Source organism: Pipistrellus kuhlii, unplaced genomic scaffold, assembly GCF_014108245.1.
Source record: "Pipistrellus kuhlii isolate mPipKuh1 unplaced genomic scaffold, mPipKuh1.p scaffold_m20_p_2, whole genome shotgun sequence".
NCBI classification, from domain to species: Eukaryota; Metazoa; Chordata; class Mammalia; order Chiroptera; family Vespertilionidae; genus Pipistrellus; species Pipistrellus kuhlii.
The window spans coordinates 69,486,581-69,509,182 of record NW_023425515.1 but is presented as its reverse complement, the minus strand read 5'-3'; the positions used below and the strand labels follow the sequence as shown (position 1 = coordinate 69,509,182).

At 40.2% G+C, this 22,602-nt stretch overlaps 1 long non-coding RNA gene across 1 annotated transcript in view; it reads left to right on the top strand.

Annotated features, from left to right (window-relative positions):
- Positions 1-22,060, top strand: part of LOC118724525 — a 30,588-nt gene extending 8,528 nt beyond the window's left edge. The window contains exons 2-3 of the long non-coding RNA XR_004989622.1: positions 11,796-11,806; positions 21,955-22,060. This is a non-coding gene — a long non-coding RNA (uncharacterized LOC118724525). The remainder of the gene's footprint in view (positions 1-11,795; positions 11,807-21,954) is intronic.
- Positions 22,061-22,602: the final 542 nt, after the last annotated feature.

The following is a 22,602-nucleotide window of genomic DNA, read 5'->3' as shown; positions in this document are numbered from 1 at the left end:
ATTTATTCCCGCAGGCAGTGTAGAGACACAGTTTTCCAAATTTTAGATATCTTGTTGATTTCTTTGCGCCAGCTCTGAAAAGTTTAGTAACAATATTCTCTCTTTAACTCAAGCCCTTGGCCAGCAGCAGAGAACTTAACTGTTAATTTTCCCTTGGTAGATGCATGGCTGCTTCAATTATTTTTAATTTTTTTAATTTTTATTTTCTGACGTATTTTGAAAATAGGCTCTATCTTTAGAACAAGGTGTATGACTTATTTAATTATTTATTTATTTCATCCTCCTTATGCCACTTGGGAAGGACTCAAAAATTCTTTTGGGTCTGTTACTACTGTACTGACTCCCTATGTCCCAATAAACTTCTTTTACTGGGCAGAGGGATAGGCCAGATGGGTGTTAATTTTGAATCAAGTAAATTCATCAAATATTCATCCCCACCCTGGATGTTAAGCACTGTAGTAGGTCTAGGGTGGTAAATACGGATAAATTTCCTGTCAGAAAAGAGCTGCAAATTGTCCGGGTAGTTCATTTGGTTAAAGCATCATCCCAATACACCAAGGTTGTAGGTTTGATCCCCAGATATGCATAAATGAATGCATAAATAAGTGGAACAACAAAACAATGTTTCTTTCTCTCTTTCTCTCCCTCTTTCCCTTCCTTTGTCTCTCTCAAGTCAACAAAAAAGTATTGCTAATTAAATAGAGAGCTGGCAATTGCCTAAGGTATTCTTCAGACATTAAAATACCACATAATGTTTTAACCTACAACTATCTCTAAATGCTAATGTGAAAGGCAGAGCAAGAAGTGGCACTGTCTTCTTTTGAGAGAAATGTCTATTCAAGATTATTGCACATATTTAACGTGGTTGTTTTTTGCATATGATTGGTATGAGTTCTTTATATATTTTAGATATTAACCTTATCAGATATACTAGTATGGTCAGCAAATATTTTTTTCCATTTCATAATCTGCCTTTTAGTCTGTTGATGGTTTCTTTTACTGTGCAGAAGGTTTTTAGGTTGATATAGTCCCACTTGTTGACTTTTGTTTTTGTTACCTGTGCTTTTGTTTTCATATTCCTGAAGTCATTGCCAAGACCAATGTTATGAAGCTTTTCTCCTGTTTTCTTCCAAGAGTTTTATAGTTTCAGGTCTGACACTTAAGTCATTAATTTATTTTGTGTTTGGTGTCAGATAAAGGTTCAGTTTCTGCATGTGGATATCCAATTTTACCAACACCATTTGTTGAAAAGACTGTTCTACCTCCATTATACATTCTTTGTGCCATTGTCAATGTCATAGTTGCTTAAATTCATTTCTGGGCTCTCAACTCTGTTCCATTAGTCTATATATATCTCTCTTTTTGCCAGTATCATACTGTTTTAATTATTGAGTTCGTAATATTTTGAAAGAAGAAAATGCAATGTTTCCAGCTTTGTTCTTCTTTTTAATGATTGACATGGTTATTTGTGGTCCTTTGTGATTCCATAAGAATTTCAGAATTTCTTTATCTATGTTTGTAAAAAGTGCCATTGGACTTTAATACAAATCAAAACTATAATGAGATATCAACTCATAACTATCAGGATGGCTATTGTAAAAAAAAAAACAAAAAAACCCAAAAAACAAAAAGAAAACAAAAAAACTACAAAAAAAGACAAGTCTTGGCAAAGATGTGGAAATGCAAAATGGTTCAACCACTATGGAAAACAGTATAAAGTCATACAAAAATTAAAAACAATTGAAATCAGGATATCAAAGAGCTATTAGCATTCCCATTTCATTGCAGCCCTAATTACACTAGCCAAAATGTGGAAACATCTTAAATGTCCATTGATGAATGAATGAAAAAAATATATACACAGGAATAGTGTTCAGTATTTAAAAAAAAAAAAAAGAAATTATATGCGTCAACCTGGAAATTACAGAAGGACAAATACTTCATGATTCCACTTATAGGAGTTATCTAAAATAGTCAAATGTATAGTCAAACAATTGAATGGTGATTATCAGGGACTCAAGGAGGGTGAAATGGGGTATAAAGTTTCAGTTAGGCAAGATAAATAAGTTCTGAAAATGTACTATACAAGATTGTGCCTACAGTCAACAATATTGTCTGTACATTTTAAAATTTGCTAAAAGTGTAGCTCTCATGTAAGAGTTTTTACCTCATAAAATATGTTGTTCTTTTTTTAAAAAGGAGAAGCCTGCGCAGCCAAACTTTTGGTTTCAAATGTCTCTAAAAATATCTTACCCTCACTGTGTAGCAAGGACTTTCAAAGTTAATCCTTTACAAGGAGACAGAAATGGAAATCAAGTTTTGCAAGAAATGTAACTCAAGACAAATATGTTTCCTTAAAAGGTTTTCTCACTTTTCTCTTTTTATTCATTTCTTTTTTTTCCTTTTCCCAAATGTCTAGCCCATGAATACACTATGATTCTCTACTTTAAACCATGAACACTTACTTAGTAGGTACTAATCAGCAAGCTCAGTGCATTAAGAGGCAATACAAAAATCTCATGCAGAAGTGTAAACAATGATAAAGCATTTCTGCAAAGCAAACTAAGAAGAAAATAAATAAATGGGAGTATACGTATAAAAATACTATGCACAGCAAAAGAAAACAGCATCAGAATGAAAAGAGAACCCACTGTATGGGAGAACATATTTGCCAATGATATCCTATATAATAAAAAAGTAATATGCAAATTGACCATCACTCCAACATGCAAGATGGCCACCCACATGTTGCCAAAGATGGCCGCCCCCATGTGGACACAAAATGGATATCACAAGATGGCCAGCAGGGGAGGGAGGACAGTTAGGGGTGACTGGGCCAGCAGAGGAGGGCAGTTGGGGGCAATCAGGTTGTCAGGGGACTGTTTAGGGGCAATCAGGCTGGTGAGTGTGTGGGAGTCAGCAGTCTTAGATTGTGAGAGGGATGTCCAACTACTCTTTTAGGTCTGTGCATGAATTTTGTGCACCAGGCCTTTAGTATCTGATAAGGGATTAATATCCAAATTATATAAAGTACTCATACAAGTCAACAAAATAAAGACAAACAATCCAATAAAAAAGGTGGAAAAAGACCTAAATAGACATTTCTCCAAAGAGAACATACAAATGGCCAAGAGACATGAAAAAATGCTCAGTCACTAATTATCAGAGAAATCTAAATAAAACCCTAACGTCAGAATGGCAATCATAAAAAACAACAATAAACAACAAACAACAAAGGCTGGCAAGAGTGTAGAGAAAAGGGAACAGTAGTTCATTGCTGGTGAGAATGTAGACTAGTGCAGGCACTATGGAAAAAATATGGAGTTTCCTCAAAAAATTAAAAATGGAACTTCCTTTTGATTCAGTAATTTCACTGCTGGGAATATATTCTAAAAGCCCCAAAATTCTAATTAGCCAATATTTAGAAACAGCTCAAGTATCCATCAGTAGATGAATGCATAAAAAAACTGTGGTACATATACATAATGGAATGCTATACAGCTATTAAAAAGAGGGATCTCTTATCCTTTGGGACAGCATGGATTAACCTGGAAAATATTATGCTGAATGTGAAATAAGGCTATCTGAGAAAGACAAATATAATATGATCTCACTTATTTGTGGACTCTAATGAACAGAATTAATTGACCAACAAAATTAGATCCAAAGCATGGAGGCATGAACTGATATACCTCTCTGTGTGGTTGGGGAGATGAGAATGGGTAAACCAAAGGCTTTATATACTAACAGGCATAGACTAAGGACACAGGCAGTAGGGTAGTGAAGGCATGATGGGGATAAGGGGTAGGAGGATGGGGGAAAAAAAGGGGAAATGGGAGATATCTGTAACTATCCTATCTAATAAAAGAGTAATATGCCAATTGACCATCACTCCAACACACGAAATGGCTGCCCCCATGTGGCTAATGATGGAAACCCCCATGTGGACATGAGATGGCCACCACAAGACGCAGGGAAGGGCAGTTGTGGGTGATCAGGCTAGCAGGGGAAGGCAGTTAGGGGTTACCAGGCCTGCAGGGGAGGACAGTTGGGAAGGACCAGACTAGCAGGGGAGGGCTGTTGAAGGGGACCATGCTTGCAAGGGAGGGCAGTTGGGAGGGACCAGGCCTGCAGGGGTAGACAACTGAGGGAGACCAGGCCTACAGGATTAGATAGTTGGGGGAGGACCAGGCCTGCAGGGGAGGGTAATTAGGGAGAACCACACTAGCAGGAGAGGGCAGTTGGGGAGGAGCAGGCCTTTAGGGGAGTGAAGTTAGGAACAACCAGCCTTACAGGGGAGGGCAGTTAGGGAGGACCAGGCCTACAGGGGGGTAGGGGGGAGCATTTAGGGACAACCAGGCCTGCAAGAGAAGGTAGTTGGGGGAGACCCAGCCTGCAGGGGAAGAATATTAGAGGGACCAGGCCTGCTGACGAGGACAGTTGGGGGTCACCAGGCCTGCAGAGGAGGACAGTTGGGGGTGACCAGGCTGGCAGGGGAGGGCAGGCAGAAGAGCAGTTAGGTGTCAATCAGGCTGGCAGAGGAGTGGTTAGGGGGTGATCAGGCTGGCAGGCAGAAGTGGTTAGGGGCAATCAAGCAACCAGGCAGGCAAACAATTGGGAGCCAGCAGTCCTGGATTATGAGAGGGATGTCCCAGATTGGAGAGGGTGCAAGTTAGGCTGAGGGATACCCCCACTTCCATGCACAAATTTTGTGTACTGGGCCTCTAGTCTATATATAAAAAAGGCTAATATGCCAAGTGTCCAACTCTGATGCGCACTGACTATCAGGGACAGATGATCAACACAGGAGCTGCTGAGCTGCAGTGACTTGGCAGTGGCGGTTCTTGGGTGATACACTGTGAAGCCAGAAAGGAGGGAGCCCAATTTCTCACAGGGCTGAGCAATTCCACCTTTGGCCATGGGTTATGTTGTTTCTGGAGCACTGTTGGCCCCAAATCTGGTTTACTGACATTTGCATTTGTGTTTCACACCCTGTATAGCAGCAACTTTGTAGAGTGCTCTCTTGAACTCTGGGACCCTTTGGGGATATCAGAGAGTTATTTTCAGCCAAATATTCACAGTCCAGGCCAAGGGACTCCATCTGCCAAGAGACCTGGCTTACTCTGCAGATGCCAGGGAGGGACTGCAGGAGGTTGGCTCCAGGCATATCTGGCTCATCTCGCTTAGTCTAGCCCCACAGGCCACCTTCTAATTTATTTTCTTTCAATGTGCTTGAGTCCATGCACCAGGTCACTAGTCAATAGTAAAAAGTTTATTAAAAACACACACACACACACACACACATAAAAAAGAAATGTTGTTTTAAAAGGACTACGAAAACTTAAGCATAAAAGCATGGAACTACAAGATTCATGCAATATGTATATTTTAAAAATTTTAAGATTTATTTCATTCAAAGTTACTAAAAACACCATTTTATTAAAAAAAAAACATTTCAAGGTGGCTTCTCTTTAGAATTGTCACTCAGGAAAGACTTTGATATGGGAATGTTCTGGGTAGTATTTACATGTAAATATATGCTCAGTGTTATCCTATCCATGGTTACTGGAAGATTAATTCTCATACTCTGCCTTGGCTTTTATAACCAAACATGGTCATTGTTTTAATAAATACTCATGCCTACAAAGGATTATTTTAGGAAGGTCATGATACCAATGTGTACCAAGGCAGTATTTCTGCAAAGAAGCTTAAACAACGAAAATTTGTTCAAGTGGAGAATTCTATAAACACAATATTGTGGAGTTTTGAGAAATTAGAATAACAGGCTGTTTTAATCATATGCCTCTTCATGTAATTGCTGAAAGCAATATTAAGTCATTTGGTCCCATCTGTGGGATGTGATGAGGCCTGTACTCTGCTGGAAAGGGAAGGTAGCTGCCTGTGGGTGTGGTGTGTGGGAGTAAGAGCTCACTCACTCTAATTGCCAGTCTTTCTGGCCCCAAAGTCCCATATTTTCAGTTCTAAGAATAGAACACTAAAATAACTTTACTGCTACTTGAAGGACTAGCTAAAGTAGAAATTCCCTGCTTTGTGAAATGGCAATAATAGCTTCTTTTGTAGAATTGTTACTTATGTTAAATGAGATAACCTATGTGAAGTATATTATAAATGTGTATATATTAGCTGTTATCTATTATTATTAATTATTAATATTTCATGCACCAGAATCCCTAATACTTCCCAACAGGGTCTGAAGGATTTGCAGATCAAAACTCACTTCCTTTGAAGTGATGGTTGTTTTTTTTTGGTTTTTTTTTTAAAGCAACTTTGTTGACATATAAATTGATATACAAAACACTGCACATGTTTAATGTACAAGTGTGATGAGCTTGGACATAGGCATACACCTATGAAACCAAAGTGTTTGGGTCTTTGCTTGACTGAGCCCCATGCTGCTGCTACAGGTCAGTTGCAGAACTCACAGGGGGTGCAGCCTGGCTCTGCTGAATAACATGGGTATGCTATATTCCTCAATAACTAGCTGAAGCAAAATCCACATAGAGCAATTTGAAGCCTAATAAAACATAACCCATTTCCAAGATATGTATTTTAATGACCAAACTTCTTTCTAAGATATAAATAAATGGGTCTCATTTTTTTTTAATCCAGGATTGATAAATAAGATCAAATGAAGCAGGAAGATATATTGGTGCCCAGAGTGGTTAGAAAGGGGAATCTTGGGATTGGGACGGTTGGTGAAAAACTGACTCTACTGGGAGGAACAGCCTCGTGGCCTCATGGGGTGCCAAGCTCTAGGTGCCTCCGGGATCAGGCTGAGTGAGATGGAAGAAGAGGGTGTGGGAGTGTAGTTTGCCCAGGGCGGGTGAATGGTGATGTGTCACTGAAATTCCCCAGCAGCTTGTTTGGTTGTGACTCTGGCTGTGGGGTAGATTGCCAATGCCCCAGGAAAGATGTTAGGACTAGTTTAGAAGGCTGCAAATTAAAAATGATTTATATTTTTGGCCAGTTCACTGTCTTCTAATCCAACTTCTACAGTTTATGCCAGTTTCAGCCCAGTATCTCTCTCCTCCATCTTGGCTTTCCTTTCTGGAAGATGAAGTTAAAAAGGGAAAGAAAATGGAAGATGTGGAAAAGAAAAGAACATTTCCTCCATTTCTGGTGGAAGTGTCTATCAGACTTCTAAATCTCTACCTTCCTTTTCATTTTCACTATGTTCATAAGGCAAGGCTTTTAAACCAATCCCTAGAAATGTTGAAGTTCCTTGTAAGTTTTTCAATTTTATTTTATTTTAAGAAATGATGTTCCCCCCTCCCCAACTGCTAATGGAAATATTATAGCATACTTTCAAAACTTATCATTCTTCTAACCTTTTCTAAATATAGAAATAGAGGTAGCAAGTTACCTTTGCATCCAATTTTACACTTGAAAAAAAAAATGGTTCCCTTCAGTTATGTTAACATGAGAATCTGATATTTTAAGGAAAGGATCCTTAAAGCATGAAATATTAATAATTAATAATAATAGATAACAGCTAATATATACACATTTATAATATACTTCACATAGGTTATCTCATTTAACATAAGTAACAATTCTACGAAAGAAGCTATTATTGCCATTTCACAAAGTAGGGGATCTTTATAAAGGCAGTGTCTCTCAGTATCCCCTCATGGTTTGCAGTTCTCTTAGAAAAAGCAGTTGATATTTAAGTGATAAAGTAGAAATATTAAAAAATGTAACTGTGTTTATACCTCAGACTGGTTGAGTGGGTCAGACCAGTTATACTCCCAAGGGTATTATGAAAGTTCATTTGGGCATCTGAGTGAGTACTTGGAGGAAAATCAAGGAAACGCAACCGTTTATGTCAGGTTCTCAGTGGTCATTCCAGTTTACAAAAGAGAAGCATAGAGAGCCCTTGGGGAGGCACATGGGTATCCTTTAAATTGTCAGCTGACTCCAGGGTGGAAGGCAAAGCCACGTGCTGGAAACACATTCTGCCAAAAGGCAGAAATGTTGTCAGTTTAACCTTCATTTCTGCCCAGGTGCCTGAAGTGGGTTTTATTATGTAAATCCAGCCAAGCACCAGGAATGAATACGATGGGGCCCACCCTAGAATGTGAATAATCTCCTTTGTCTTGACTTTCAATAAAACTTTCTGTTTTTCTTGCTGTATAAAATAAACCTGCTGTATGGGCTCCTCGGGGTCACTGCTCCTGTTCCTGTCCATGTCAGAGGACAGTGGTCCCACCAGGCCCCAGCTTTTTCCTTCCATCTCTGTGTCTGTCTCTTTCTTTCATTTTCTCAATCCTGCTGAGAGGGAGGGGCAAGGCGGGGCTAACTCCTGACTCCATTTTGTACTGTGGGGCAGGGTGGAGCTATCCTCCATTTTGTAACTGGACTCTAGCCTTCACCCAACCAATCAGGGTCAGCCTAAGCAGTGACATCACCATCCCTATAAAACCCCTTGATCTGCTGAAGCTCGCTCTCTTCTGCCACGCCAATGTCGGTGTAAGTGGGACAGAGCCCATGGGCTCTTTTGTTCTTTGAATCGAACTCAGCTCCCTGGTGGTCCTTGGGGATCACGAAATCTGGGTGTAACACTGCCCCTACGCAGGAACTGGACTGCTCTCTAGCAGTGCTGGACGTGGAAAAGAGAGAAATATTTACAGAGAAGCACACCAATTGGAAGAATATACATGGAATCAATTTTATCATCTTAAGAAAGAAGGATGAGCCTAACTCTTAGGAAAGACACAAGGTCATCTCTCTCTAGGAGGATGATAAGAGGCATTCTCTATTCCCAGCCCTCATGATACCACCTTTCCCAGTCCTTCTCCTTTACCCACCCCTTTTACCACTTGCATGTGAATTCCACATGAGCAGAGGTTTTGCCTGTCTTGTTCCCTGTTGAATCCCCAGGGCTTAGAACAGTGTCTTGTACCCAGTGAATACTCAATAAATTATATACTTTTGAATCAATAAATGGGTAAATTTAAACTTGGGGAATATTGAAGTTGTTGAGTCAGAGTTAGGACCTTACAGAGATCTGTTGAAATTGTAAGCTAAATTTACCAAGATAAAAATCTAACAGAAAACGTGACAAAACTTGCCCTTGGGTTCAAATATCATCTAAACAAAGTCCCTTGGTTTGAGTCATCTAAGGAGGAAAAGGGGGTAGTTTCAGAGCAGTCTGAAGCTCAGTGTTAAGGTAGGGAGCTGCCTTCCTTATTGCCAGTATGACACTGGGTTCAGAGGGCCAAATGGAATATCACAGTAGCCCACTATCAAAGAACAGAGGCTGGGCAGCCTTTGGAAGCAGTTGAAGAGTCCACGGGACCTAGAAGCCAGTCCTCCTTGAACAAAAAGCCTATCACCTAAAATAGAGGATTATGCCGAGAAAAAGGAATCAGCGTCAGGTGCCAAGCTGAGCGGGCCAGGCTGATACAGGTGGACACTGTTACAATTAAATAAACAGTGTGTGCATTGTATCATAATCCATGTTTTACATTTTGAATTTTGTTCTCTCGCATTTCCTCAGTAAAAATTCCTTTTACAAAAGCCTCATTGAGTCTTTTCATCAGGGTATGGAGCTATGGAAACAAACTGCTTAGTTTACTTTGCATTCTGCCATTCACTTCTAGGTGCCTTTGAGCAAGTGTCTTGACCTTTCCAGGCCTCATTTCCTTGTTGTGAAGTGAGGGTGGTGAGAGTACTTACCACATAGATTTGCCATGAGGATTAGTTGAGATAATATCTGTAAAGCTCTTAACGTAATATTTGAGTTCAATCAGTTTGCTCTTTGTTTATTAGTGCTACCAAGGTGACGAGGCAAACGTGACCCTGTGGGATTTCTGAATCCAAGTGTAAAAGGAGACACCCTATCATATTTGAGAAGGAAGAAGAGGTAAGATCTGCTTTGGGTGTGTTGAGTTGAATGATTCAGTGGGAAATCTAGGTAAGGATCTGCAATTCAGGAGAGAGACCAAGGCTAAAGATTTGAATTTATGCATCATAAGCAGAGGTGTCTGGTAAAAGAGAATGTCTAAGAAAAATATATACAGAGAAAGGAGAAGCTGTTTCTAGGGGACTGTCTCCCATATTCAAGAATTATCAGAAGAAGAGAAACCAAGATGGCGGCATAGGGCAGACACCTAAATGCAGCCTACCACAACAAATTTAAATTTAGAATGGGAAAACAGGGAAAACATCACCCTGAAGCACCCAATGGCTGGCTGAGAGAAGGCTCTACCATCTGGGAAGGAGAGAGAAGGCACACTGAACCTCAAGAACTGTGAAGGTGCAGCGAAAAGGCGGCTGCCAGACTTGGCTGCTGGCTTGGAGAGGGTGGGCTGAGTTCACTGCTGGCTTACTCCTTGCACATGGAGAGGGCGCACAGCTAATGCGCAGCTGGCTTTCTTGTGCTGGAGGAAAACAGAACCACCCTATTGCTCTGATAGACGGCCCCAGACAGAGAGAGGCCAGACTGTGAGGCAGTGGGCAGAGATCTCTTGGAGGTGTGTGAAGCCAGCAGCCATTATAGAGTCCTAAAAACAGATTGGAAGATCGCAAGAATCAAGTCAAAGATTTGGAACACAAAGAGCCAGAGGACACTCCTCCACAGAAACAAGAAGATAAGAGAATCCAGAAAGTTGAAGATAATGTAAGAAACCTCTGGGACAATTTCAAACAAATCAACATCAGAATTATGGTGGTCCGAGAAGAAGAAAAAGAGCAAGATACCAAAAACATACTGAACAAAATACTGACATAAAACTTCCCCCATCTGGGGAAAGAAATAGACTTATAAGTATAGGAAGCGCACAGAACCCCAAACAAAAGGAATCCAAAGAGGACCACACCAAGACACATCATAATTAAAATCCCAAGAGCAAAAGACAAAGAGAGAATATTAAAAGCAGCAAGAACAAAGCAGGAACACCCATACAATTGTCAGCTGATTTCTCAATAGAAACCATGCAAGCCAGAAGGGAATGGCAAGAAATATTCAAGGTGATGAATAGCAAGAACCTACAGCCAAAAATACTCTACCCAGCAAAGCTATCACTCAGAATCAAAGGCCAGATAAAGAGTTTCATAAATAAAAAAAAGCTAAAGGAGTTCATCACCACCAAACCAGAATTATATGAATTGCTGAAAGGGGTTCTTTAGGAAGAGGAAGAAGATATAGATAAAAATTATGATCAACAAATATGTAACTATCAACAAGTGAAACTAAAAACCAAGGGAATCAAAAAACCTGATGAACAATATTAACTGTTGAATATAATAGAATCAGAGGTATGAAAGGGGAGTGAACTGATGATTCTCGTGAAAAAGAGGAGTGGGCGTGCGGGAAGAAACTGAACATAAACTGTACACCTATGGATGAGATCAATGGGGTGTGTGGAAGGGCAGAGGATGGGGTGAGAACCTGGTGGAGGGGTGCAATGAAGGGGGGAAAAATGAGGAACATTGGTAATAATATGAACAATAAAGATTTATTAAAAAAAAAAAAAGAAGCAACCAATGGCCCTAACCAGTTTGGCTAAGTGGATAGAGTGTCAGCCTGTGGACTGAAGGATCCTAGGTTTGATTCCAGTCAAAGGCATGTACCTTGGTTGTGGGCACATCCCCAGTAGGGGGCGTGTAGGAGGCAGCTGATCGATATTTCTCATCGATGTTTCTGATTCTTTATCCCTCTCCCTTCTTCTCTGTAAAAAATAAATAAAATATTTTTTTTAAAAGAAGAAGAAGCAATCAATGAATAATAAATAAGTGGAGCAACAAATGAGAAAAAAAAAAAGAATTATCAGATGTGAAGAGGGTCAGAGGAAGCAGCCAGAGGTAGATGGAAAACCAGGATAGAGGAATGTTGGGAATTTAAAGGTAGGATGTTTGATTATGGAAGAAATAGCCAAGGAAGATACATCAAGTGAGCCGGGATTGGAAATGGCCATTAGATCTAACAATTATTATATCACTGTTTTTCTTTGTCAGGCCAGGCAAGGAAACAGAGGTGACAAAAAACCAAAGTGCTATTGGTTAAAAAATAAAACGGTATATTCAAAATATAGTTAGGAAATAATTAGATTATAAGACTGTATGCCTAATATGGCCCATTTTTATTTAAAAGGAAATGAAATCTTTACAATGTTACCAGTCTTACCACTATTTCTTTGGTAATACCAATTGCTGACTGATTGTACAGAATGGAAGTCCCAGCTTCCCCCTGACTGTTAATTCAATTCTATGCTGCTTCTGGCAGCTCTGACTTTCAGACCTTGTGCGAAGTTTCCAATCTGCTCTAAACTCTGGGCCAAAGAACTCCGCTTCCTGTGCCTGACTTCTGATGCTCTCCAAAGACTGAGCGATTACGCAGCCCTGATCTTCCGGTTGCAGGCTGTGTTGTAACATATTCCACCTCCACCCATCCAGCTTGAACCCTGGGACACAACCCCAGCAGAAATATGTGCTCATGCCAGATTGCTCCAGTGGCTGAGGCAAGGGTACTGCTCTTAGGAGTAATGTGATGAAGACATGGAGGCTTGCTTCTAAGGGAGCTTTGAACCTTTGCTCCTTAGAAAGTTGAAGCCCCAGCAAAATTGGAGTCTTTTCTGGTTACTGTAGGAAACGTGTTCCCACATCACTTCCCACTTTCCCATGCTGAGTCATGTCCTGGTTTTATTTTCTCAAGCCAGATAACAGCTGTTATCAATGACACAAACATTTTACCACTAATGAGAGAGTTTTACACTCTTGAAAACACATTTTATTTTTAAGCTCAATTATGAGAGGGAAAAAAAGCAAGACATGAATTTTGGGGAATAAATGTATCCACTCACTTCAAGCCTTCCCACCACACCCACTGGTCTGTGTGACTTTGGACAAATTCAGAACTTTTCTTAGCCTTGGTTTCCTCATTCATGAAAGAGAATTACGATGCTAACCTTCCCCATTTGTTGTGAGAAGTTCATGTGATAATAATACACAGATAGTTGCTTTTTTAAAAAAGTAAGCTTTCTCCAACTGTATTTCAAAAAGCACCTCATATTTTTCCTGAATGAGAATTTCCATCCCATGAAAATGGAAACATCTAAAAAAAACATGGCCACTTAGTTGAATTGTAATCTCCATCTCAAAATGCTCCTTACTCCCAGTCTTTCTCCTCTCCTCTGTAATTCTCAACTCAGCTTGCTACCTTCTTTCAGAAGTTGATTCTTAGAACTTGATTCTGTAGGGCATGTAAAATATTAACTAGTGTTATTCTCTCCCCCCACCCCCCTTATTGTCTCATTGTTTTTCCTTCTTTGTCTTTTCCTTGACCCCATAAAAAAACGAGTCCACATTCATTGCCTCAGGAAAGGGAAAAAGCATTGAGATTGTGCTTTTTCCTTAAGGGGACAAGACAGACCTAGACAGAGATGAAAAGTAAGGACTAGAACTTACTACTGTTTGCTTCCCTCACTGTTAAGGATTCCTTGGACTAGGGGTGTCCAACTCAATCAGAGAAGGGGCCAAAATCTAAAATCCAGCCTAAATCGCGGGCCGAATGGTTTACTGAACAGTCATAAACTGTCATTGTGATGGAAACGCAGCGGAGTGCAGTGATGACAGAGCGGTGCGGGCCACATTGCAAGGCCTGGAGGGACGGATTTGGCCCATGGGCCTTGTGTTTGACACATGTGCCTTGGACTGTCAGAATAAAAATGGAAATAGGCAGGGAATATTGGGGGGTTCCTGAGGAAGGTCCCATATCTGGCTCTGAGCCATGTACTTTGGCAACATGTACCGTGGGGCTTTGGCAACAGGTCCAGATAGCCTATGAGATCTGGGGGCAGAAAGGGCCTATCTGAACTTCTCTTGATGTCTCTGGATAGGTAGTAAAACCTGAGAGAAAGTGGTGTTCCATGGTATCCTAGCTATACAGGACTTTGGAAGCCTCATAGAGTTTCTCACACTGTACTTTGGTAAGGTGGGTAGATGATACTTAGCATCCAAGAATGGCACAGAAGGAGTTTCTGAAGGGCCTGTGCAGGCAGAAACAAAGGCCATTTTTGCAGGCACTGAAATGGAATAGCCACCAAGGGTGAGATGTGATAAAAGGGTGGATCAGCAGGTGCCAGTGTGGATAGATGACTTTGAGGCTCAAAGGCAAGTGCTCCTTTAATTCCTCAAACTCACTAGAGACACACAAACACACACACACACACACACACACACACACACACACACATTCGGTTAAACTATATATGTTACGCCCAGACTTCGTGATCCCCAAGGACCACCAGGGAGCCGAGTCCATGCAATAAACAAAAGAGCCTTTTCCATGCTAGCATGGACTCCATTCCACTCAAGCCGGCAGCATGGCGGGAGAGAGAGCGAATTTCGCCCAGTCCAGGGGTTTTACTCCTGCCGGTGGTGATGTTACTGCCTCGGCTAACCCTGATTGGTTGGGTGAGGGCTAGGGCTAACTCCGCCCTGTGGGGCGGAGTCGGGAGCTTATCCTCGCCCCACCCTGCCCTCTCATATACATGTACATATATGCATACCTTAGCACTAGGTAAGAGTCTAGAATTTAGATGAAAACAAAACTCAGGGAAAACAAGATTGCATTTCTACTGCCCCTATGGAATGGGGCATCAAGAAAGAGATTCGATTCTAGAAAAAATGAAGTTATATTTCTTAGAAATCAGATTTGTGGACTAAGGTACCTACCTGCTATGCTTTATTAGCTATGTTTTCTTTCTATTTATGTATTTATTTATGCATTTATCTATATATTTATGTATTTATTTACTGAGATATAATTGACATATGCTACATTAGTTTTAGCTGTACCACATAATCATTATATATTTGTATATATTGCAAAATGATCACAATAATAAATCTAGTTAATATTCATCACCATACATTGTTATATATTTTATCCTTTCTTCTTTTCTTTTTTCCCCTCTCTCCTCGTCTCTCTTTATCTTCCTCACTCCCTGCTTCTCTCCCTTTCTTCTTTTTATTTTGCACTATCCATCTCTCTCATTTGACATAGCCTCTTTCCCCTAGGTTTAGGTGAATGCTCAGGTCTCTTTTAACATTAATACCAAAACAAAGTAAAACCTAGGACCCATTTCTCACTGAGACTGTCTGGACTCCACCAGGACCAATCTTATTATTCTCTTAATCCCTATTAATATCAGATGCTATAAGAAGTCCTAGACTTGCATACTTAAATTATCATACAATTTTGCAAAGCCCAATTTTGTGCCATAAAATATTCCTTCCCAACTCTTTAAATGCTTCCATTGGACTCTTTGGAACAATGGGGCATCCTAGCCACATCTTCATGGATTCCTTTGCCTACTTGTTTTCAGGTCCATGACTACTCCTCCCTCCTGTGCTGTGTGTTATAGCTGGCAGAGTTCCTCAAAAGCTCCCTTGTTACCTGGCTGCCATCTAGCTTCAGCCAACAGAAAGCATTGATGGGACATTCAAGGGTGACAGGAAAGGAGAAGACAGGGTGTTCCTCCCCAAGCTTTCTCCTTCAGACTCCAACTGTGGCAACATCTTCTCTTTGGTTCCAGTTCCTTCTGGATGACTCTCCTCTAGGGTCCCACTTCCTTCTTGCTCTAGTTCCTGCTGGGAGGCCCAGCTCCTGGTCTCTGGTACCATCAGCTCCTCTTCTGGACCTTCCAACCAAACCAGTGAAAGAGCATCCTTCTTCTTGCTAATGTCTGGGTTTCTTCACTGTATTCAGTGGATCTTTTCAGCATTTCCAATACTTTTATATGTAGTTATTCAAATAATAAGAGCTGCTTACTTGGTGTGGTCTCTTCTCTTGATGGACCCTGAGTGGTACAGTATTATTTATCTTCCTGCTCTGAACTTAAGATTTTCTCTGAGGATCCTACTTCCTCTTTGGTATTTCCATTCAGAACAGTATTTTTCTCCCATGGTTCTATATGTGAATTAAGTATCTTCCTTTTTTTTCTTATTACTATTTTAAGACCATTCTTCTTGCACTTTCCCCAAACCCTTTAAATTTTGAATCTTTATTAGACTGTGCTGTGTCCTTGCCTCCATCTTGTGCCCTTTGTATCATTCATTTCTGGATGATTTTAGCTACTGACTCCTTATGACTCTCTTCAGCACATTCCTGTCTTGATTCTTGGTTAATTTAACACATGTGTAAATGATTCCTCCAACATCCTGTCTTTCCCACTTCTGGAATCTTCTCCACTGATGATACTGCCTCTGCTCTACCTTAACTATTCATTTCCTCATTAATATCATAGGCTTTATAATTGCCAGTAACTATGACAATTTCATAATCTTAATTTTACATATCTTACCCTCTGATCACTCCCTCTAGTGACCTATATTTCCAGCTCACTCTGGTACTCAAACTTCATCTAATTCTTGATCCCAGCATGGGTTTTTAATTCAGTTTATTAATTCTTCTGCCACTGTTTATTACTCCTTATTCCTTCATTTACCTCTTGACATATATTACATTCCAATTCAGTTATTACTCACTCCTATGCACAGAGCCTCAAATATTTCTAGCCCCTCTCTTGCTTCAACACATTCAGTGTTATATACTTCAACCCCAATTAAAACCAATTTTCTGTCTGCTCTGCACCTAGATCTAAGCAAGTGCATATACCTGGGCAAAAATACAGCCACTTGAGTGAGGAAAATGATTATCAAGAAACTCTTAATGCTGATTGAGAAACCAACTATTTTCTTGGTCAATTCTTGACCTCTTTACTTACTGCATACCTTCTGTTCTCTTCAAAACATGCTGCAGCCATAGAGATGTGCCACTCAGATCTCCCGTCAAGAGTATCTGTAGGCATAGGTGATGGGTGGCCCATAGCCCCCACCACTGTTATTTACCACCTTCCTTCGACATACACACTGCCCAGGAAGGCCAGACATAGAAACACCACCAGGCCTTGGAGAGTCAAAGGCTTAGATTGCTAACTTCAAAGCAGATGACAGGAAGATAATTCTCTCTAGAAAACAAGGAGTATTATGTCTATTGGATGTCTACTCTGTGCTAACAGATGCTAGGAATAGAGAAGTTAATAAAACATAGTTCCTTTATCAAAACATGTAACATGTAACTACTACCTCTGTAACACTGGATAAATAATGTTTTTGCCTCTTGAGTCTACATTTACTGTGAAGACATGATAATTCTTCCTAAAATTAGTAATTCACAATGTCTAAACCACTAAAGTGAATTCTGTCCCACCATATGCAAGGTATTCATAAATACCATTATCAGAAGAAAATACAAGAATGTAGATATTTTGTTTCCTTAAAGATTTGCCCTACTGGCTTGGCTCAGTGGGTAGAGCATCAGCCTGCAGTCTGAAAGGTCTGGGTTTGATTCTGGTCAAAGGCACATACTCGGGTTTCGGGCTTGATCCCCAGTAAGGGGCATGCAGGTGGCAGCCAATCAATGATTCTCATCATTGATGTTTCTATCTTTCCTTCCCCCTCTTTTCCTCTCTGAAATCAATAAAAATATATTAAAAAGATATTTGAGGAAATGTCACAGTGGCTGTACCAGTCTGCATTCCCACCAGCAGTGCAAGAAGGGGTCCTTTTTCTCTGCATCCTCTCCAGCACTTGTCATTTGTTGATTTGTTAACGATAGCCATTCTGACAGGTGTGAGATGGTACTCGTTGTTTTGATTTGCATCTCTTGGATGATTAGTTACTTTGAGCATTGCATATGTCTCTTGGCCTTCTGTATGTCTTCTTTTGAAAGGTGTCTATTTAGGTCCTTTGTCCATTTTTTTATTGGATTGTTTATATTTCTTTTGTTAAGTTGTGGGAGTTCTCAGATTGGGAGAGAGTGCAGGTCAGGCAGAGCACTTTCTACCCACCCTCACAGTGCACAAATCTCATGCACCAGGCCTCTAGTTAAACAATAAAGAACATAAGTTAAAAAAAAATTATTTACAAGTTTTCAAAGTAAATTGTATTGTTAACAAAAAAATTTTAGAAGACTTAATTATGCCATCTATTAGATAAATTTATTTATTATTTATTATTTAAATAAACAGATATACACACACACACAAAGTATGTGCTCAAAATTTATATATATATATATATATTTATATATGTAAAAATTTTGAGCACATATTGTACTTTGCTTTTCTAGACTTTAGTCTTTCAACTATAAAATGGGAATAAAAATGTCTTAGCATGCTTATTTGCTAAAGTTCTATGAAACTCAAACTGCAACTACTCATTTCATTTTTAAAATAAAAACATGCAAAACATACATGTCAGGGAGAATAATCTCAACTCTTTATTATAGATTTTGTTCAGTAGAGTTGTAAATGATGTCTGTCCAGTGGAACACAAAGGTCTCTATGGTTTCTGGCTCCATTAGACACTAATCCATTTTGTATGTTACCTAGTAATGTAACAAATTGCAAGTGATTTAATTAAGTAATCCAGTCTTATCATTTTACTTAAGACCCTCTAATAATAATAATAATAATAATAAATTTCATCCAGGGTAAAATCAAAGTCCTTACAATGGCTGAAAGATTACTTATGACCTTGGTGTGCTCCAACTCATTGCAGCACTGACCTTAGACTTTGTTCCAGCCACTCTGACCTACTAGCCAGGCCAAGTACATTTCTATGTTAGGGCCTTTGCATTGGCTGTTTCTTCTGCCTGGAATTTCCTTCTAAATGAAGCCTTCACCTTCTTAAAGTCTTTGCTCAAATCTCACCTTCACAGTGAGGCCCATTGGCGGACCCTATTGATAACTGTAATGCCCATAGCACTCTGGTCACTCCCTTACTCTGTTCTTTTCTTCTTTTTTTTTTAACCTATGAAACTCATCACTTCTTGAAATTCAATTTTATTCGTTTAGTTACTTATTTATTAAAATTTTTACTAGTTTATTGTCTGTCTAAGTAGTACATAAGTTCCATGAGGGTAGATTTTGGTGTCTCCAGTAAAAAGAATGTTCTTGGGACAAAACAGTTATTCAGTGATGATGACTGAGAGGAAAACGTGAAGGTTGTCCCACACATTGGAAAGATGTCTGGTAACTCAGAGAAAAGGAAGGGTTTCAGACATTGTGGGTGCAATGGACATCATTCCAAGGATGGGAAATTTTCACTTCCCCAACAACTGAGATAGAGCAGTGCTATCAGTGGAGAAGTTGCAGTGACATCACCTGTAGCCTCTGGCCTCTCTTTTAGGTCTTGGAGCAGCTTTATGTGCCTGTGGACCTCAGGTTCCCCCTCAGAGTACAGTCTGACAGAGGACTTGGCCCTAAACTTCTGCCTGTGTTACACCTGGGAGCTTGGTAAGAATGGAAACTCCCATCCCCTGAGGGTGGGGCCTGTGACACTGCACTTTATTTAGCCATCATTAGAGGAGAAAAACAAACAACTGCTCTAATTTATGTACAAAATCAAGAGCATTTGTTTTCACAAAAAATTTATACCGTGAGACTTTTTCTTTAAATATTTTATTTATTTTTATTGGAAAGGGAGAGGGATAGAGAGTTAGAAACATTGGCCTGGGCACCTCCTGCACACCTCCTACTGGGGATGTGCCTGCAACCAACGTATATGCCTTTAACCGGAATTGAACCTGGGAACTCTCAGTCCAAAGGCCAACACTCTATTCATTTAGCCAAACCAGTCAGGGCTCCTGTGAGACTAATAAAGACATGTCTTAGGGTTGCTTTGTTCCCAAATGGAGGTGGGATAGACTTCCCCGGGCAGTGAGGGATGTTCAGAGATTGTCTGCTTGACTTCTAGTTTCTAAGAGGCTCTTTTCAAAACGTCTCCAAACACACAGATTCCAGAAAGCAATTAATGTTCAGGGTGAATGCAGTCCTGGGAGTTCCATGGCTGATTTTCAGCACACAATGTCTTCTCCCTCTGCCAAGAGTTTCTGAGGAAAAACTGAGTTGACTCAGAGCAGATGGCCCAGTGACAGGAATTATTTTGGCCATGTGAACTATCTGCAGATCCTGATTCTAAGCCAGGAAGACATTCTGCTTTTCTGAGGTTGCTCAGGATCTTCCTGTAGATTCTTGTTTCACTCTTGCAATCTCCATTCCCAAATCCCCATCCTGTGCCAATTTCTCAGTTAATTGGCAAATATTAAATCTGACATTTTCTGCTCTACGCTTATATCATATCTCTTTTTAAAAATATATTTTATTAATTTTTTACAGAGAGGAAAGGAAAGGGATAGAAAGCTAGAAACATGGATGAGAGAGAAACAGCTGCCTCCTGCACACCCCCTTCCAGGGATGTGCCCACAACCAAGGTACATGCTCTTGACCGGAATTGAACCTGGGACCCGTGAGTCCGCAGGCCGACACTCAATCCACTGAGCCAAACCGGTTTCAGCTCATATCTTTAATGTATCTTTTTTCTTTGTTGCATTTCTTCCCTACAGTTTTTTTGTTTGTTTTTTTTTTTTTTTTTTGTTTTTTTTTTTTTTTTTTTTTTTTTTTACAAAGAAAATCCTATAAATATTTTTCAAGTATTAATCTTATTTGAAGCATTTTACTTTCTTTAATAGGATCCTGGGGAAATTCACTGATCTAATTTCAACAACCATGAACTTTCCTTATTTTGGATAATTTCTTTCTTCATTTCTTTGCCTCCTTTCTATTTCTTTTTACCCATTCCTACTTTCTTTTCAATTTTTGGGTTAAACATTTTCTTTCTATTTCCACTATTCTCTCTTAATTCAGGCTCCCTTTTCTTCTGAACACCTTAGGCTTATAGAATATCGGAAGTGGCAGGTCCTCAGAGAGCATCTGCTTCAATTTCTCTTTTTTGAAAAATACATATTTTTGGTGATTTAAGAGAGGAAGGGACAGGCAGAAGGAGAGAGAGATAGAAACATCAATTTTGAGAGAGAATCATTTATCAGCTGCCTCCTGTACTCCCCCCACCCCAACTGATGATAGAGCCTGGAACCCGGTATGTGTCCTGAGTAGAAATTGAACCATGACCTCCTTATCCACAGGTCACTGCTCAGCCACTGAGCCACACTAGCCAGGTCAATTCCTCATTTTTAAGGCAAAAGTGCTGAAGACCAGCAAGGTACCATAATTTATTAGAAACTCACAGCTTTGAGGTCAGGGCCCCTTCATATCAGGCTCTTTTTTCTTTTGTTTCAGAGCTCACAGTGTCAGCTTAGGGCTCACATTTCACCCTTGGACAAGTTTTATTTGACATGAACATACATAAAAAGAGTATTTATTAGTTTTTAAAAACTGAGGATTTTAACAAAGATCTGAAGATAGTGTAGTGTTCAAGAGCATGACTCATAGAGCAGAGAGCCCCAGTTCTAATCCCTGTTAGGCTTCTTACTAACTGTGACCATGGAAGAGTTAATAGGCCAAACAACCCTTCATTTTCTTCATCAATGAAGTAGGGTTGACAATAGTCCTTGCCTTGCTGAGTTGTTAGAGAAATAAGTGGCCATGTATGTAGAGTGCATATACCAGTACCTAGTGCTCAGTGAGTGCTGTTTGTGTCCGTTGTCATCTACTTTTATCATCATGGTCATGCTGTGTGTTCTCACTCAGAACCAGGAGGCTCTGGCCATTTGTGGCACATTTGTGGCCCCTGTGGGAAGCACCCCCACTCACCTGTGTACACACCCTCTGTCCTCCAAGCACCAAATCCCTGACTCTGAGTTCTCCATCAGGCCTTTAGAAACAGTGACATTTTGAAAACTCACTATTATCTGGATGGAAAAAATGCTGAATCTTAAAAAAGTGTTATTTAATTTAAGAGATCAACTGAAGGACTTGTATACGTGCATATAAGTACAACCAATGGACACAAAACTCTGGGGATGGAAGGCATGTATAGGAAGGAGAGGAATGGTATATGTACAAAGATAATTTTAATAAAAAAATTAAAAAAAATAAATGTAATTGTATTCTTTCAGAGATGCAGAATAATGTGATCAGGATGCAAAGCTGGGTGGTTGGTGCTAACTCAGGGTGTTCCTATCTGCAGGTGTCAACTCATTAGTGGGAGGGGAAATCAATTTAGGAAGTTATGACCAGATTTTTTAAAAAAGGAATAAAATGTAATAAGATAGATATATTGTATTATCTCTCTATATAAAACCCTAATATGCAAATAGACCAAATGGTGGAACAACCAAACAATCAAACAACTGGTAACTATGACCTGCATTGACCACCAGGGGTGTGTGTGGAACATAGCAGGTATCTGCAGCAGGTGGCTGAGCCTGGAACATGGTGGGCATCAGCCGTGTAGGATGGTGAAGCTGGTGAGCAGGGGCGCCAGACCAAGGCAGAGTGCCAGTCACTGTCATTGGGGAAATCCTCTGATGGTTACTGAAAATTCTTTGCTCCCCTGTGCCAAGGTCCCAATGGGTGTTTGCACCTGCTGTTGGCACCAGCTTCACTCGCACCTGCAGCTGGCACCTGGCACCCAGCACTGGCCCCAATCACTCGGCACCATCAGTGGGTGTGAGTGATGGCTGCTGGCCCTGATCGCCCATCATGGCTTCTCTACCTCCCTCTGCTCCTGAGGGATGATTGGGGCCAGCAGCTGCCACTTGCATCCACTGCC